The sequence below is a fragment of the Gossypium arboreum genome, chromosome 11, assembly GCF_025698485.1.
Source record: "Gossypium arboreum isolate Shixiya-1 chromosome 11, ASM2569848v2, whole genome shotgun sequence".
NCBI classification, from domain to species: Eukaryota; Viridiplantae; Streptophyta; class Magnoliopsida; order Malvales; family Malvaceae; genus Gossypium; species Gossypium arboreum.
The window spans coordinates 19,336,584-19,354,279 of NC_069080.1; the positions used below are offsets into that span (position 1 = coordinate 19,336,584).

General features: G+C 36.0%; 1 non-coding gene across 1 annotated transcript; it reads left to right on the forward strand.

Annotated features, from left to right (window-relative positions):
* The first annotated feature begins 4,979 nt into the window (after window positions 1–4,979).
* On the forward strand, window positions 4,980–5,084 carry LOC128285100 (small nucleolar RNA R71). Its single transcript, XR_008275514.1, has one exon. It is a non-coding gene; the product is annotated as a small nucleolar RNA R71 (small nucleolar RNA).
* Window positions 5,085–17,696: the final 12,612 nt, after the last annotated feature.

The window sequence follows — 17,696 nt, forward strand, 5'->3', positions numbered from 1 at the left end:
GAAATGATTGTGAAATATTCTGATATGTCCGGTAATGCCTCTTAACCCTAGTCCTGCGATTGATACCGGCTAGGGGTGTTACATTCCCCCTTTAGTGACCCTTACTTGCTCATCGTCTTATTTCTACTTGTCTGGCCTTCCTTGCCTCACCATATATAGGAAGTCATAGCATTGCATAGTAACTACGACTAGCCTTACGAGTTTTTGTACACTGATGATCGAGTTTTTCCTTCTTTTGTGATTTTTTCACTTTTATCTTTTTTAATACATCTCACTCATGAATGCTTTTTTGTCGATTTAATACTTTTTTTTCTACTTGTACTAATTTTCTTTTTGGACTTTTCTTTTTGTTTTGCATATTAGGCTACCTTATAAATCCTATATCACACCAATCTTTCCTATTTCACTCTAATTTTACAAACTCTGCCGTGATGTATCTACTTAACCTTCAATATGTATAGCCAATTGTCTATAGTCGTGCAGTGCAAGACCAAAGAAAAAACGCAAATACAAATTAACGTTTTCAAGCTCGAGGTCTGTAATGAGGTTCATCAAGAAGTGCCAGCAGGCTCAAAAATTGATACTAAAGGTGAAATACAAATGGTCAGCTTTTTGGCTCTAGATGTGCTTGAAACAATGCCTTAGGCCATCCCTAAATATCTCAATATGAGCAAATTTAATCAATCAAATAAACTCAAACTCAAATTCAACCATTTATCATTCATACTAGGATGTTTATTTCCTTGTATTTTCTAAATCATTTGGTACAATTGATTGTTTAATACCTATTTACAGTGTAACATATAGAACTTAGTAGTCTAATAATAAAAAAATTTAAAATCACCTACCATCAAGCCAAATTTATTTATAAACACAAGCAACCTATATACATGCTCCTAACTAATTACTTGTATTTCTACAAGCTCAAGCACACCAAAGAAAAGAAAAATTTAGAAATTGAAATTAAACAAGTTTTCTATATTACCCTCTACACTTTAGTTGACACATTGTTCTCAATGTGTAAACTACAAAAATATAAGGAAATTAGTTACCCGATTGATCGTGGTCGCTCTAATTGCTAATGGTGGTTTCTTCTTTCTTTGATTATTTAAATCTCGAATTGTTTGTGTCTCCTTTGTGTTCGGTTCCTACATAGAAAACTTAAACAAAATGTAATAGAACTAAAAATCTACTTATTAATCCTACTCCTACAAAGTCTAAATCAAAATCCTCCAAAAATTAATACAAGTCTTCCTAAAAATAAAAATGTTCAATCATCCTCTTCAAAATCCACCTCCTCACTCCCGTCATCCTCGCCGTTTTCTTGCCCTTCTTCTTCTTGTTCCATATTTGTTGGCCCAAACATATCAGCTGTACAATTGGAGACCTAGATGTTGTTTTGCCTAGAAAATTCTTGGAAAATTGACCCCGATTCTTGCATCCACTATATCATCCAATCTAGCTTTGGATGACTACTTTCACCAACTTCTTGTGGAGCTTGTGTCAGTCTCTGGGATGAAACTGGTGTAGCCATCATGTCTTGTTACCACTTGTTCTAATATTTTATTTGTTTGGCTCTCAACTCAATGTATTGTTGGAATAAGGTGTCCCCAATGATACTTTTGGAAGGTTTCAGCGGCTGCTTAGTGGATATCCTAAGTACACCCACATTTTTGCATAAGGTTGTCACTAGATGGGGAAAGAAAACGCCCACTTCTGGCCACTAATGCATCTCTTCATGTTCTAGTGGATCTATTTACCGATGCACACTTGCTTTTTCTGCAAGATTACATTTAATAAAACTACTCAAAAAGTATTAACATTAGAAACATTTAAAGCAGGTACTTTTCACGTGCACACAAATTGAATCCACATTTTAACCTTCGGGAACATAATGGCTTGATGAAAGGACACAAGAACATTGGTACCTGAGTGATATTTCCATTCACCCCTACCTTCAGCCAAAACGTTTATAATGTTATCCATATCTATGTCTCAAAAATATTCCAAATCAGTTTTATCAATAAAATATTTTTCATAGTGTTGAACATTATAAAAGTCGCAAATAATTTGAGGGGTTAATCACACTTCTTTCCCTCACATAGGTACTATATCCTAGATATAGCCTTGAATATTTCTAGACTCTTGGTCCCGTAAGGATGCATACAACTCTTAGACAACAGATACCACAACATCATCTTTCGAGATCGTTCAAAAATGTTCCCACCTATGATATCTTACTAAAGGTCATATTTCTTTACACAAAATCACCAACGAATCAAATCCCCTTTCTTGGATAAAGTTTTTTCCTTATAGTTCAATAAAATATTTTCCAGTATCTGGGTTTGCAAAATTAGAGGGTTTGGAACCGTCGATGGTTCGGGTTCATTGGTTTATCTAACTTTTCTAGGAAGCATGATTAAACTAAGAATCAAATCAATTTATCAAGCAATATTTAATAGAACAGTAACAAGTTTGAGTTAGGAACCCTTAACCTCCAAGAAAGCTTTGAAGTCCTTGCCATACGCGTTGGTGTATCGTTCCTTTGAGTGCTCCTTTTATTTGCCACATCGAAAGATTTTAAATGACAAGGGATTTCACATTAATTGCAAGAAGAGAGTGAGAATTGGGATTTTACAGTTTAAAAGGTTTTAAAAGATTTAAAATGTGTGAGGAGTAAATGGGTGTTAAATATGTTTATAAGGTGTATTAGGGTTATAAAAGAGGTGTTTTTAATGGTACAAATTGTGTAAGAATAAATTTTTAGCCGTCGGGTTACATAATTGGGTCGGGTCAACGTTGTTGAAAATTTTAGCGGTGTCGCGACACAGGGGTTCCGTGTTGAGGCATCTTTGACAGTTTACTGTTGTCGCGAGATAGGGGTTTCGTGTCATGACACATCTTTCAGTGTGGAAATTTTGAGAGATAGTCATCCATGTCATGACATTGGAGTGTGGTGTCACAACATTGAGTTGGTTTCTTTAGTTCCTGCATTTTGTTGTGACACGTGGTTGTCGTGTTGTGACACTGACTTTGTGTCAACCTAAATTTCCATATTTGAGGACGTCCTGATCTTGATTGAACATCTATCAAATAAGATTTAACATCTAAACTCTACAATTAGTTAAATATACAATAATTTACAACAGTTATGCAATTCACATAGTTTTTAAGTTTTATTGCCGGATTCATTTAACAGTATCATAGTTCACTGATTGATGATTCTTTTGTTCCATCAGTATTAGTCCATCGTCCATCGTGCCATTCCACCTGTGCTCACTTGTCTCTTTCCTTAAACACGTTTATTCTTTGTACATGCATAAAAGGAAGCATGTCCCTTGACTCGGAAATGTTAGAGATAAATATTTTTTTGCATTGTTCCCCTAACTTTCTTCTATCTTCCTCGCTTGGTTGATGGTCACATTAAAAAATTTCAATATCACCATTGATTTTCATAGTCAAATCATTTTTCTCTAAATTAATGGTGGATCTAGATGTGGCCAGGAAAGGTCTACCTAATAACATCGGTATCTTATGATCTTCCTCAAAATCAAGCACCACAAAATCTGCTGGAATAATGAAATTACGCACTTTGACTAACACATTCTCTAGTACACCTTCTAGATGAATTGAAGATCTGTCGGCCAGCTGTAGTGTTATATGAGTATTTATAAGATCCTCTAACCTGAGTTTTTTAAAGACAATAAAAGGCACCAAATTAATACTAGCTCCTAAATCACATAGAGCTCTATTAAAATAAATACTCCCTATCTCTATGAGAATAGTAAAACTTCCCAAGACTTTTAATTTGTGGGGAACCCATCTTGAGATAATAGCGCAACAGGAAGCACTTATACAAACTTGTTCACCTACCTTAATTTTCCTACGCCTAAACATAATTTCCTTTTAAAACTTGGCGTACTTAGGAACTTTCTCTATTAACTTGATTAAGGGTAGGTTAACATTTAATGTTTTTAACAAGTTTAGGAAACTTACGAATTCATCCTCATCTTGCTCTTTTTTTCCTCTAGTCTTGAAGGGAATGGGATTTTTGCACCGGTAGAATCTTTAATTATTTCTTTCCTTGTCTCCGCAGCCAGTGTGGTTACCTCCTCGGGCTAATTTTCAGCCTCTAAGGATTTCTCTTAAGGATCTTCATTATTTTCCACAATTGTGTTCGGAGCAATGGTTATTGGGCTACTTAGTACTTTACCCAATCAGAGCACAATCACTTTCACGTGCTCATTACCTTATCTCCATGGATTATCTTCCGTGTCGCTGGGAATACATGTGCCAATTTGTCTTTTGATGTCACCTATCATGCTCATCAATTGGCTCATTTGATCCTCAAGTTTAGCTAATGTTCTTGTTGAATTGGTGCACTTAGACTGTACCTACTTGACATTCATTCTAATCGACTACATCTCTCCCTCAATTTTATCTAGACGTTGGCCACAAGTAGTATGGTCACTTGGGTTGGCCTTATCCTAGGGTTTCTATAAATAAGGAGGTTGTAATTAGTGTTTTTAGCTTGATTTGAATTATTACCTGCTCCTTGGTTCCCTCCCCATCTCATATTCAGGTGATCCCTTCAGTTGATATTATATGTATTTGAATAAGGGCTTCTACCCCTATTCCCGATGTAATTTACATCCTCAGCAAGATTGTTGATATAGTGGAAGAGTAGTTTGTCTCCCCCATGCATTGATAGTGAAGAAGCAGATTTGATACTGTTGAGTCTATCCACTAACTGTTGATACATGTTAACCTCTTGGATAGCTTTTACCATGGTGGGTTTCTGGCCATATGCAAACCGTTCAATTGGCCACTAGTAGGAGTTTAATGCCATGTTCTCAATGATTTCGTACACATCCTCATACATTCTATTCATAAGGGCTCCTCCTGTTGCTTCGTTTAATCCAGATCATGCATTTGCTTGCAAACAGTTATAAAATACATGTAATTGCATCCAATTAGGGAATCTGTGATGCAAACATTTCTGAACCAACATTTTAAAATGTTCCCAAGCCTGATAGAAACTTTCTTCTTCCATCTATCTAAAGACAGTAATCTCTCTTTAGATTTGAATTGCTTTGTTGATAAGGAAACACTTTAGTAAGAATTTTCTAGCAAGTTTATCCCATGTCATGATAGACCCTGGTCCCTAAAAATCTAACCAAGAAAATGCATTGTCAATTAAAGAAAATAGGAACAACCAAAGATGAATAGCATCATCAATGACTCCATTATAATTAAAAGTATCACACAGTTGGAGAAACTATTTTAAATATTGATACGGATCCTCTGTCATTGTGCCCCTAAATTGTAAGTTATTCTTGATCATCTAAATCATTGCCGGCTTGATATCAAAATTATTTGCTATAATAGATGGCCTTATTATGCTTTCCTGAACCATATCTAAACTTGGCAATGCATACACTTTTAAGTTTCTCTTGTTATGATCCATCTGCACATTTGTGGCCAACTGTGATGCTAGTGGGTTTCCTAAAACGTTATCGTCAACGTCGCCAAATAGCAGATTTTCACATGGTACGTTACCTGTAGCAGGTGGGGGTGGATCTTGCATCTATTATTGCTACTGTTGTTACTATCGGCTATTTCTCTGGATTAGTCTCTTAAGATCTGTGGCTGCTACAATAGGCGTGCCCCTACTGCGAGTCATACACTAAACCCAAAAATAGAGGATTAGTAACTAAAATAAAATCGTATCTATTACCTAAAAATTGCCTAACTATTCTTTTCATATTCAAAAATTAAAATTGAACTCGTGATGTTGTTTCCCCAGCAACGGCGCCAACAACTCAACTACCTCCAGACGTACTAACGTCAAGATTGTGAATATTGCAATAAAATATAGATGTACGAGGCGGTATTCGTAAGTATACTAGTCGAGTTGTAATATAGTTTTACAACAGAGTAGGTGAGTACTTCGAGGATCGTACCCAATGGAGGTGAGTGCTAGATCAATTCTAACCTAGACACTAAAATATCTAATTAGTACTTTAAATTAGTTATAGGACAAAAATATAAAATAAAGAATTTTTAGGGTTTGTATAATAATAAAAAATATCATAAAAGAAATAAACTTCAAGAGATAGAAAAGAAGAATGAATCAAATCTTGGTTATGGGTGATTACCTTGCTTCGATAATCCCCATCAACTTTTTTTTGGGGTTTCTTGTCAATCAACTTGTCGCTACTTCAGCAGGATCTTTCGATCTTCCACTAACATAACGAGTCAGCAATGACTACCTATCTTTCGACCTTACAGTCCAGACTGGCTTGGGTGAAGGTGTTAACGGATGGGTCATCCCAATTTTGGGTTAATTTCCACCTTAATAACTTCTTGGGGTTGTCAGGCCTAGAGTTTGTTTCATGTTCTTCCTTTCCCAAACAACTAATCCATTGAGTAACCATACAAAATAGTCAATAGATCATACCTTCACTTGCTAATCCCCCATAGAGGGATTAGTTTCTCATGGTTTTCATAGACAATATAGAATCAATATAAAGAGAAAGCATGCTAATTAAATCGATAGTATAGAGTATATGAAAGTGCCTAATTATATTGAGATTAATCGTGAATCCACAAACTTTGAATGCTTTCCATAATTCAAATCTCTTGAGAACAACGAAGAACAAATGAAATAAATTCTAAAACCTAAAAATGAAAGAAAAACTAAACTAAATTTACTAAAGAAAATCTAGGCTAAGTGAATGATGTCCATAACATGTGCCAAAAAAGCCTATTTATAAATTTAGATGGTCGTCGTCCTTAACCCTAGGTTACCAAACATCCTTGAGCTTTAAGTTTGACTGTGTAGACCGAAATGCCCTATTTCGTATTTAATTTTCGTTCCAGATTCGATGTCGTAACATAGAAGTAAGGATACTCTTCTTGGGTTATCTTCAAGGGTGTGTCGCGACACCTTTAAGCTATGTCAAGACATCGAAGGCAGTCTTGAGCTTTCTCCATTTTGCTCCCTATGTTACAACATCAAACATCTCATGTTTCGACATAGCAACCAGTATCAATTTTGTATGCCTTCTAAAAGTCTTCTGCACAATTACAAAGTGTGTTAGCTCTCCTTTAGGCCTCATTCGGCTCCTAAGGTCAATAAAAGACTCAATGTGCACATTTTATTGAATATAAATAAAACTAAGAAAATTTAACTCAAACATAATGAAAATGCTTGTATTCAAGCTCCTTAAATGCGAAAAATAGTTTAATCCGCTACACCGAATTATGACAAATCAGTATGCATAGTGGCCAATGTTGGCTATGGTTTTTTTTAGTTAAGTTGGAATACTAGCTTGTTAGCTATTATAATATTTTGTTTGAATGGTGTGGAAGACTTATAAATTTTTATGTAGTCTTTGTGTTTGTGGTGCCAATTATGACATATTGGTTGAATGAATATTTGCACATGTTTTTGGAATGTTTTTATGAAGGTTTGAATGCCATTATATGTATCATTTGAGCCATTGATTTGTTTTGACATGAAATAGGCATATAATGGCATATTTTATACCACAGGACCGTGTGTCACATATGGGCTAGTGACACGACTATGTATCCATTGGAAATTAGGAAGAATTGAACCCACATGGTTCCTAATTGTCACACGAGCTAGGCACATGCTCGTGTGAGTATTGTATATTGGTTATTTAAGTTTCACATGGTCTCAGTTTGTTACAAGGCCATGTGACTTTTGATGAAGTTTTGCAATTTGAGTCACATGTCTTCAGAGAGTTATACGGCCTAAATACACAATCGTGTGATTCCTATTTTGCATTATTACCTTTATCTTTTGAAAATGTTACAATTTGATCCCTGTTTGTTTCTGGGTCAATTTTAGAGCTTTCATAATCTCGAATTAGACTCAGTTTCATTTATTATGCATGACATATGTAAGAATTGCATGTTAATTGAGAATTTGAATTTAGTTTTGAATGTAATTATTGCATTGGCTATCGTAACATCCTATAACTCAGGCCCGACAACCGAACCGGGTGAAGGGTGTTACATGTCTCTTCCTTAAAACTTAAGATTGATAAAACTGCTAATTTGTTAAATACTTGGCCACAAGTAAGGTGCCAAAAACCTAATTTTACGGCATTTGTGTGGTTCCTTATCATCCGAAAGATGCATGCCTAATGCTTCAAAATGATTCTTTGGTATAAGTGGGTGTTGCTAGAAACTTTCAAGGTTCACCACAGAAATAATTCGCCGGGTCTAAATTTCGGGTGTTAAAACACACAATTCTTAAAAATTTAAGAAAACATGTTACAAATTCTCATTTCTTTAAATATTTTAATTGTCATTTTTAACTGAAAAACTTAACATCTAAAAACAAGGAAGCTTTTAAAATAACTTATTACTTGAGACATCATATGGATAATTAAAATATAAAAGTTTTACAAATAACAGATACTTAAGGTGTATTCTAAAGCTACATCAGACTTCTACTATATACATAATATTCCACTCCGCCCCATCCTTGGTATAGTCCTGACATTGCCTTTCCAAGTGTAGGCTCTTAACATCAAAACTTGAAACATAAACACAACATAAATAAGTTCAAGAAAACTTAGTGAGCTTTAACACAGAATTACCTTGGCGGATAATTTGTATTTTTATAGGAACTTCTCTATAGAACATATCCACGGATCCCACCTTAAACTAATCATACCTTGACACATATACTTATCTCAAACAGTGCTCCACAGACATTCATCACAGTGGATACATATAATTTTGGCTAATACTATAGCAAAACTAGATACCATCTCAATATTGCACAAACACATACTAATAATGTATTACATAGACCATTCAGATGAATTCCACATGATTTTACTTTAGAACCCCATAACTCAAAATAACCCCAACTCAAATTCAAAATAATTTTAGAATAAGATACAATACAACTCAGATATAGTGGACTCCACATAACTCAGATTCAACCCTCACATAACACAAATAAGCTTATATTAATAATTTCTTAAGTCTCTTAACTACGAATACACCCATTTTCAATATTTATAGATCATCATGGTGAATACCCTTCTTATAATATAGATACACATCTATTTTCACAAAAACCCTTAAGACTTATTTAACTATACAAGATATCTTATTCAACTCTTAACCTTGAACATATTGATACTTTATCTTAGCCATACATTTTACAGAACTAACAGAATTAATCCATAATTTACTATAAAAGTTTATGTTCATATCTTACCAGACATATATGATAGATCACGCTACAAGGGCCAAACAGAACACACCATAAAAAAATCATACAGAAATCTTGTGTTTATTGTCCCGACGAACTTTACAGAATTTCATGTATCGTGATCAACCGTTTTAATTTACACATTACCGAAGGCTATACCATGAACATACATACAGACATATCATATCATATCATGTCATGGGTCTTAACCACATGGTCTTACACACATTCATGTACCGTGTTCTATTGTAACGCCCTGAATAATTTAATTTTGTTTTTTTGAAATTTAATACAAAATGTGTATTTGCTTCAGTGGTTAAGTGTTCTGGGCATGTGTGTGAGGTCTGGGGTTCAAGTCTCACATTTTCAATTTTTTTTTTTGATCCAAGCCTTATCCCTGTTGGGTGGGCTTATATAAGATTGTTTGTAAACTTATATTAGACTGAGCCTGTTGGTTCGAGTGGTAAGAAGTTAGCTTGCTAGAGGTCTTGTGTTCAAATCCTAGCATGAGCATGGGGGATATTTTTTACTCTGAATGTGTGAAAGAACTTCGGTAGAAGTGGGATTCTGAGTTACTTGTTAATGGGAAGTTGAGATATATCTAATTTTGTTGTTAATTTTTTGTTCTTTTTCAAACCATTTTCTCTCTCTTCCCAATTCTCTCTAATGTTTCTTTTTTGTGTTCCTTCCCCATCAAAATTTTCTTCTTTCTTTTTCCTTATTCTGTCAAATGTTTTGTTCCAAATCACTGTGAACGAACCCTTGGTCTCTTCATGTGATTAGGTAAACGAAGGTGGTGAGCTCTTGCTCGTTGTAGAGGCAACGGTTTGTGATAATATTTGTTGATGTTACTTTTCATAATTTGATTTTTAGGTTTTGGCAGTAGTGAATCGTGAAGAACGGGGCTATCCTCTTGCAGAATTGTCGTCGGAATCGTTCAATTTCACATACTTTACAGATTTTCATTATGCATAAATAACACCCTTTTCAGTATACAATATAACAAACATTTCATGCATTTAAATCATACATAAGTTTAATATCTCAACACATTATATCATTCACTCAAACATTTTCATATCTCATAACTGAAATATGCAATTACAAGCTCAATCAAACATTTATACTATCAAACTAGCAATTTTGCCGACATGTCAATCTTTTAAGGCTCGAAACATACCTAGTTTGGCCACTCACAAAATAAAAAATTTGGATATTAAGTCAACCTAATAAAAAATCTAATTTATCAAATATAGCATGACATTTAACATTTTCAAACAATTGTATGAGTTTAGGACCCGCATCTTATTTTTTGTTTCCTCGCAGCACACTAGCAAATCTTCTAATTTTTCTTAATAATTTCTTAAACGTACCTAAACCAAAATTCAGTATAAATTTAATCAATTTACTATTAAACCAGCTTCCAAACACCCACTCATGAGTTCAAACCAATCGTTGAAATTTATAACTATTTTATGAATCCAAACTAGTTAGATTCCTTACACTATATCGATGCAAACCGTACGTACATTCGTTCTTCGCCTTTACAGATGATTTGGGGCATTTGGGTCAGCACCTAACTAAATAATATACTAGAAAATTAGTATCTAATTAATTATTAAATTCCATCATTTAATCAATTCATAACCGTTACCCAACAACTATGTCGAAATAACAAACTAGTTACCCTTAATTGCACTTACGCTTCATAATTTGTATGATCTGAATGACCAATCGATCAAGAACATTTTTCCCTATTTGAAATAGGTTTAAAAGCTGATTAGGAGGGTTCAAGAACTCAAATTAGTAATGGAAAAATATAGGCAAGAACCAAGAAATAAAACAGCCCCCTTCCTTGCACATAGGCGCACACACCACCACCCATGGTGGCCAAAATTGGGGATGAATTTTAAAATGGTTTGAGATCTCATTAAATTCTATAAAAATGCCTTTGAAATCATTTAAAATCCCCCATATTCCAGATCTATAATTTTTTTTTAATTGACAAGATTAATCAAGAAATTGACTAGAAAATAAATCTTTCCTAAGCTAGTTAAGAGAAAAGGCAATGATAATTTCTCAGCAATGTTCGGGATCGATTTTGGGGTTCAAGATTTTAGATTTGGGGATGATTTAGATGGGAATAAATGGAAAAAAAATAGTAAAGGAGATGGTGCAAAATCTTGATGCAAAAAGAAGAAGAAAGAGATGGTAAAATGGGAGGTGTAAGCGACGACAACAATGGGAGAAAGAAAGAAAACTAAAGAGAAAAGAGGAGAGGAAGAGGGTGAACGGCTAGGGTAGGGAAAAGTTGAATTAAATCCTGAAAAATATGATAAAATTTTTATTTATACTTAGGGTTCAAGGGTATGAATGGCACATACATTAAAAAAACAAAGGATTTTGCAAAATTTAATTATTTCGAAAAGGAAAGGATTCGAACTTGGGACCTCATTTAATTTCCATGCTTTCACATATTTCTTTTAACCATTAGGATTTTTTCTCATTCTTGAAATAATTTTGCAATATTATTTTAAAAAAAAAGACATGTCATATACTAGAGTTTAAGGCAAAATTTGCAAAATAATAAAAATCGTGCGAGAGAAGGGTTTCAAGAAAAGTTTCACTAACACTTAACCAACAAACCAATACCTCTTTTTTTTTTTCCAAAAAATACATAGATAATCTAAAAAATTAAGGCATGACAACTCTCTCTCGATTCACAAACCCGATTCTACTAACCTCCAATTTTTGAGATGTTACAATTCTCTCCTCCTTACAGAAATTTCGTCCTCAAAATTTTCTTAGTCACAAAATCTATTACCTTTTTTCCTTCAAACTAAGCCATCAAGCTTTCACTGCGCAACTTTGACTCCAACACTATTCCATACAATACGTCTCTTTAAATTCCTAACATATATCTTGTAGATTTAATTATAGAAATGTTACTAACATATTCTTCTACCACAATTCCCAATTTTAACATAAACTCTACTGAATGACGCTTACCATAATATCTACAAACCGGAACCCTAGCTGATCTAACATATTCTCCAATAATAACTACTACAACCTTTCGTTGAGGTCTAACTCCTCTAGCCCACTTTAAAGGTCACGAATTTGGACCAACAAAAGTATACCCTTTCCTTTTTCGAACTTTATTCTTTTCCTCTCTATTGCAATCTAAGTATCTACTTCCTCCCTCCATATTAGTCCTTTCAACCATAATCTTGAAAACCTTTTCTAAGACTTCCAAAATCACTTGGGACACTGCACCATCCCCAAACTCCTAGTTTTCACCTTCAAAAGTAGGCACAATCACAATGTCGCACAATTCCTTGAAAAGCAAATGACACAACCTGGCAGCTCGACACTGAGCCCCATGGTTCCTTATTCTACGGTTGTTCATTATGTATCCTACGGTCTTAAATTTGGTCTACAATTTCAGGGAAAAAATCACTAGCTAACTTCAATCAGTTTTCAGTTTCCTATTTTACAATTTCAAAGAAATATTAAATACTAACTATTTCAATTCTATGTCTACAGTAATACACCTCAAGTGTTTACCTATAACATAATAGTATCTTTTCTATGGCAACAAACATCAGAGTCTCAAACTTGATTTTCTTTCTAGAATATCATTTTCAAAACTCTCTATGGTTTGCTTTTCCCAAATTTCCCCTTTTTCACGTATGCATGCATACCAACTTACTTAAGTATATTTAAAAACTCATTCCAAAGTTTTGAACCAAAGCTTTATTACCATTAACTGTAACCTCCCAAACCCAACCTAGACATTATGGCTAGATTAAGAAGGCTACATTAGCCACCGAAATAGCTAAGCTAACTTACATTACTTTTAAAGTTGATCGACTGAGGACAATGCGCTGTCCCAAGCCATGTTGAGAATGTTGGATAGGGTCGCTGGACCTTATTCTAGACTTAGAAACTGTGGGTCAGTAACTGAATGACTTCGGTCCAATGGCACTGAGTTGTTTAGAGGTGTTACTGAGTCACCTCTAGTATGGCCGAGTATTGGTTGGAGGCCACTGAGGGGATAATGAACGACATTGACTGCACTTCTAAGTAGAAACTGATGTGTGTAGTCTTTTTGCTTTGTGACAAAGCTTATCAATAGTGGTTGTCGGTTGAGGAGGGTATTCAACTGGATTGTCTGAACTAGATTACTTTAAGACTACCTTCTCGAGGAAGTACATGGGCATGAGCAATATGGATGCTCGTAGACATGAGCTCAGGAATCTCACACAAGGTGATAAGTTTGTGGCCGAGTATGAGGCTGAGTTTCTGAGACTGAGCCACTACACTTGAGGTATGGTGGCATCCGAGTATAAGAAATGTGCTCATTTCGAGGACGGTTTGAGGGATAGTCTGAGGGTTCTGATTACTCCGCAGAGGGAACGTGAGTTTGTTATTCTGGTAGATAAGGCAAAGATCACCGAAGAGGTTAAGCGCATGGAGCGCCAAATAGAGACTGAGAAAGAGGCAAGAATAAGAGGGATTCGGAGCCCTCTAGTTTTGTTCAGAAGCCTAAGAAACTAGCCAGACCTAATGGGTATGCTAGAGTAAGAGTTCCTATTACTCCTACTAGGAATAGGTGCCACCCGGGCGAGTGTTGGAGGATATTATGGGCTTACCTGCAATGTGGGTCTTTGGAGCACCATTAGAGAGTGTCTGCATCATACTGATCAAATACAAGCTACATGATCGGGTTTTGTTTAGCCTCAGAGGGTAGTATAGCAGCCACCTAAGGGTCGTGGACTAGCTAGAGGTAGTAATGGTATGGGCCGAGGATAGAGAGCATCGGGTAGAGGTGCTAATTAGGTTGAGGCAAGGCAACCTATACTAGTTTATGCTGCTCGATGTCGAGAGGACAGAGACACCTCTGATGTGATCACAGGTATGTTCTTTATTTTTGATACCTTATATATTGCTTTGATAGACAATGGTTCTACACACTAATATGTAGCTAGTATTGTTTCCAAAAACTTCGGGATTCCTATTGAGTGTACTTCCGGTGAGATTACTGTACTGAGTCCGTTGGGGTAATCTGTTTAGGTTAGTAGACTATATGGGAATGTTCCATTAGAGGTACAAGGGATTGTGTTTCTGGAAAATTTGATGGAGCAACTGTTCAGGGAGTTTGACTTAATTCTGGACATGGAATTGTTAGTAGAACAACGAGTTAGTTTGGATTACTCAACTAAAAGGGTCATACTGAGGACTGAGGATGATAAGGAAATAGTTGCGATCGGTGAGCGTCGCGATTACCTATCTAATGTGATCTCCGCTCTTGTGGCCAAGAAATTGGTTTGGAAAGGGTGTGAGGTGTATTTGGCCTACGTTAGTGTTTCAAATTCTGGGGACTCTTATGTCGAGGATACCTAAACAGTGAGGAAATTTTCAGATGTTTTTTTCGAAGAGTTATTGGGTTTACCTTCGAATCAAAAAGTTGAGTTTGGCATTGAGCTTTTACTGGGTACAGCTCTGGTGTCCATTGCTCTGTACCGTATGGCATTAAAGGAGCTTACAAAGTTTAAGGATCAACTCCAAGAGCTTCTGAATCATGGTTTCATCTATCTTAGTATGTCTTTATGGGGGGTACCGATGCTATTTTTAAAGAAAATGGATAGTACCATGAGGATGTGTATCGACTATCGGTAGCTGAATAAACTGACTGTGAAGAATAAGTACCCACTTTTGAGTATCGATGACCTGTTTGATCAGTTCCGTGGGGCTTCTTTATTTTTGAAAATATATCTCCGTTCTAGGTTAAGGAAGCTGATATACATAAGACGACATTAGAGTCGTTATGGACACTATGAGTTCCTAGTCATGACCTTCGATTTGACAAATGCTCCGGCTACATTCATGGATCTGATGAACTGAATTTTTTAGCCGTATTTGGATTAGTTCGTTGTAGCCTTTATCGATGATATTTTAGTGTACTCTAAGACTGAGGATGATCATGATAACCATCTTAGGGTAGTGCTCTAGATTCTTCGAGAGAAACAGCTCTATGCTAAGTTGAGCAAATATGAGTTCTGGTTGTGGGAAGTAACATTTCTGGCGCACGTGGTTTTTGCTGAGAGGATCTAAGTTGATCCTAAGAAGATTGAGGCTGTGCTTGATTGGAAACAGCCTAAGAATGTTTTCAAAACTCGCAGTTTTCTAGGTCTTACGGGTTATTATCAGAGGTTTGTTAAGGGGCTTTCACTAATTGCGACTCTTCTGACTAAGCTTCTACACAAGAATGTTTCTTTTATCTAGACTGATGTGCAACAATCGAGCTTCAAGAAACTCAAGTCTGTTCTGACTCAGGCTTTTGTTTTGATACAGTCAGAATCCAGTAAGGAGTTTATGGTGTATAGTGATGCATTTCACGTTGGTTTGGGATGTATGCTGATGCAAGATAGCAATGTTTTGGCATATTCATCCCATTAGCTTAAGTCACACAACAGAAATTATCCGACGCATGATCTCGAGTTAGTCGCTGTGGTGTTTATGTTAAAGAACTGGAGGCATTATCTATATGGTGAGAGGTGTATCATTTACACCAATCACAAGAGCCTCAAGTACCTCTTTACTCAAAAGGAGTTGAATCTTAGGCTGCATCAATGGATTGAGCTGCCAAAGATTATGACTGCACGATAGAATATCATCCTGGCAAGGCCAATGTGGTGGTCGATGCTCTTAGTCATAGAATGATGACTAATTTAAGGGCGATGTTCGCTTATTTCAGTTTTTTGATTATGGGGGTCTGTTAGTCGAGTTGCAAGTTAAGTCGACTTGGATTAGGTAGATTCGGGAAAAATAGTTAGGGGATAAGTCTTTGGGTCTGCAGTTTTGTCAGGTTGAGAGTGGTAGTACTTATGATTTTGGACTGAATAAGGATGGAGTTTTTTTTTCTGAGGACGGGTTTGTATACTGAATGATTCTAATCTAAGACAGTTGATTTTAAGGGAAGTTATAGTAGCCCTTTGCTATACATACTAGTGGCGGGGTTTGAAACGAGAGGTAACGAATTTTTTTGCTCATTGTCTGACGTGCCAGCAACTTAAGGCTAAACACCAGTTGCCTTCGGGTTTACTTCAACCTATTAAGATTCCCTTATGGAAATGTGAATGAGTGATGATGGACTTCGTTAGTGGGTTTTCGTTGACACCCACTAAAAAGGATTCTGTTTGGGTCATCGTGGATCAATTGACCAAGTCTGCTTATTTTATTTTGGTTCAAACAGACTATTCTCTGCAAAAGTTGGTGAAGCTTTATATTTTTGAGATTGTAAGACTACATGGGGCTCCGATTTTGATAATTTCTGATAGGGATTCACTTCTCGCTTCTGGAAGAAACTTCACAAAGCTCTAAGTTTGAGATTTCACTTTAGTACTGCATTCCATCTTTAGACCGATGATCAAACTGAAAGGGTGATTTAGATACTAGAGGATATGTTTCAAAGTTGTGTGATTGATTTTCGAGGTAATTGGGAGGATTTTCTGCCGTTAGCTAAGTTCACCTACAATAACAGTTTCTAGTCTAGCATCCAGATGGCACTCTACGAGGCTCTGTATGGTCGTAAGTGTCGTACTATGCTATGTTGGACTGAGTTGGGTGAGCGACGGGTTTTGGGCCCTGAGTTGTTTTTCGAGACTGAAGCTAAGGGTAGACTGATTTGAGATTGTCTAAAGGTGGCTTCTGATAGACAGAAGTCTTATGCGGATCTAAAAAAGAGAGATATCGAGTACTTTGTGAGGGACTTTGTATTTTTTAAGGTATCTCCGTGGAAAAAAGCTCTGCGGTTCGGTCGTAAGGGCAAGTTAAGCCTTAGGTTCATTGGGCCGTATCAAATTTTGAAGGGTGTGGGACCGATCACTTATCAGTTAGAGCTACCTCCAGAGTTGTATCATATCCATGATGTGTTTCACGTCTCGATGTTGAGTTGATATCGGTCTGATCCATCTCATGTTGTCTCTGTTGAGGAGATCGAGGTTAGACCGGACTTGATTTTAAGAAAGAACTAGTTCAGATTTTGGATCGAGATATTAAGGTTCTAAGGAGGAAGTCCGTTCCATTGGTTAAGGTTCTATGGCAGAATCATGGCACTAAGGAAGCCACATGGGACCCTGAGGACACGATGTATCAGTAGTATCCTCATCTATTCGGATCAGGTAAATTTCGAAGCCAAAATTTCTTTTAGAGGGTAGAGTTGTAACGCCCTTGATGCATGATATTCGTGACAGGTTTTAAATATTTATAATGGATCGTTCTTGAAACTAACTATTATCATGATGAAGGCAAGTGTACCTATCGAACAGTAGTATAGCTTTAGCAAGACCAGATTGTCGAACCCAAATGAACTAAAAGTACTAGTAATGACTGTCTTTCTATTATCTAGCCCAAGAATAATGGGGTTTGC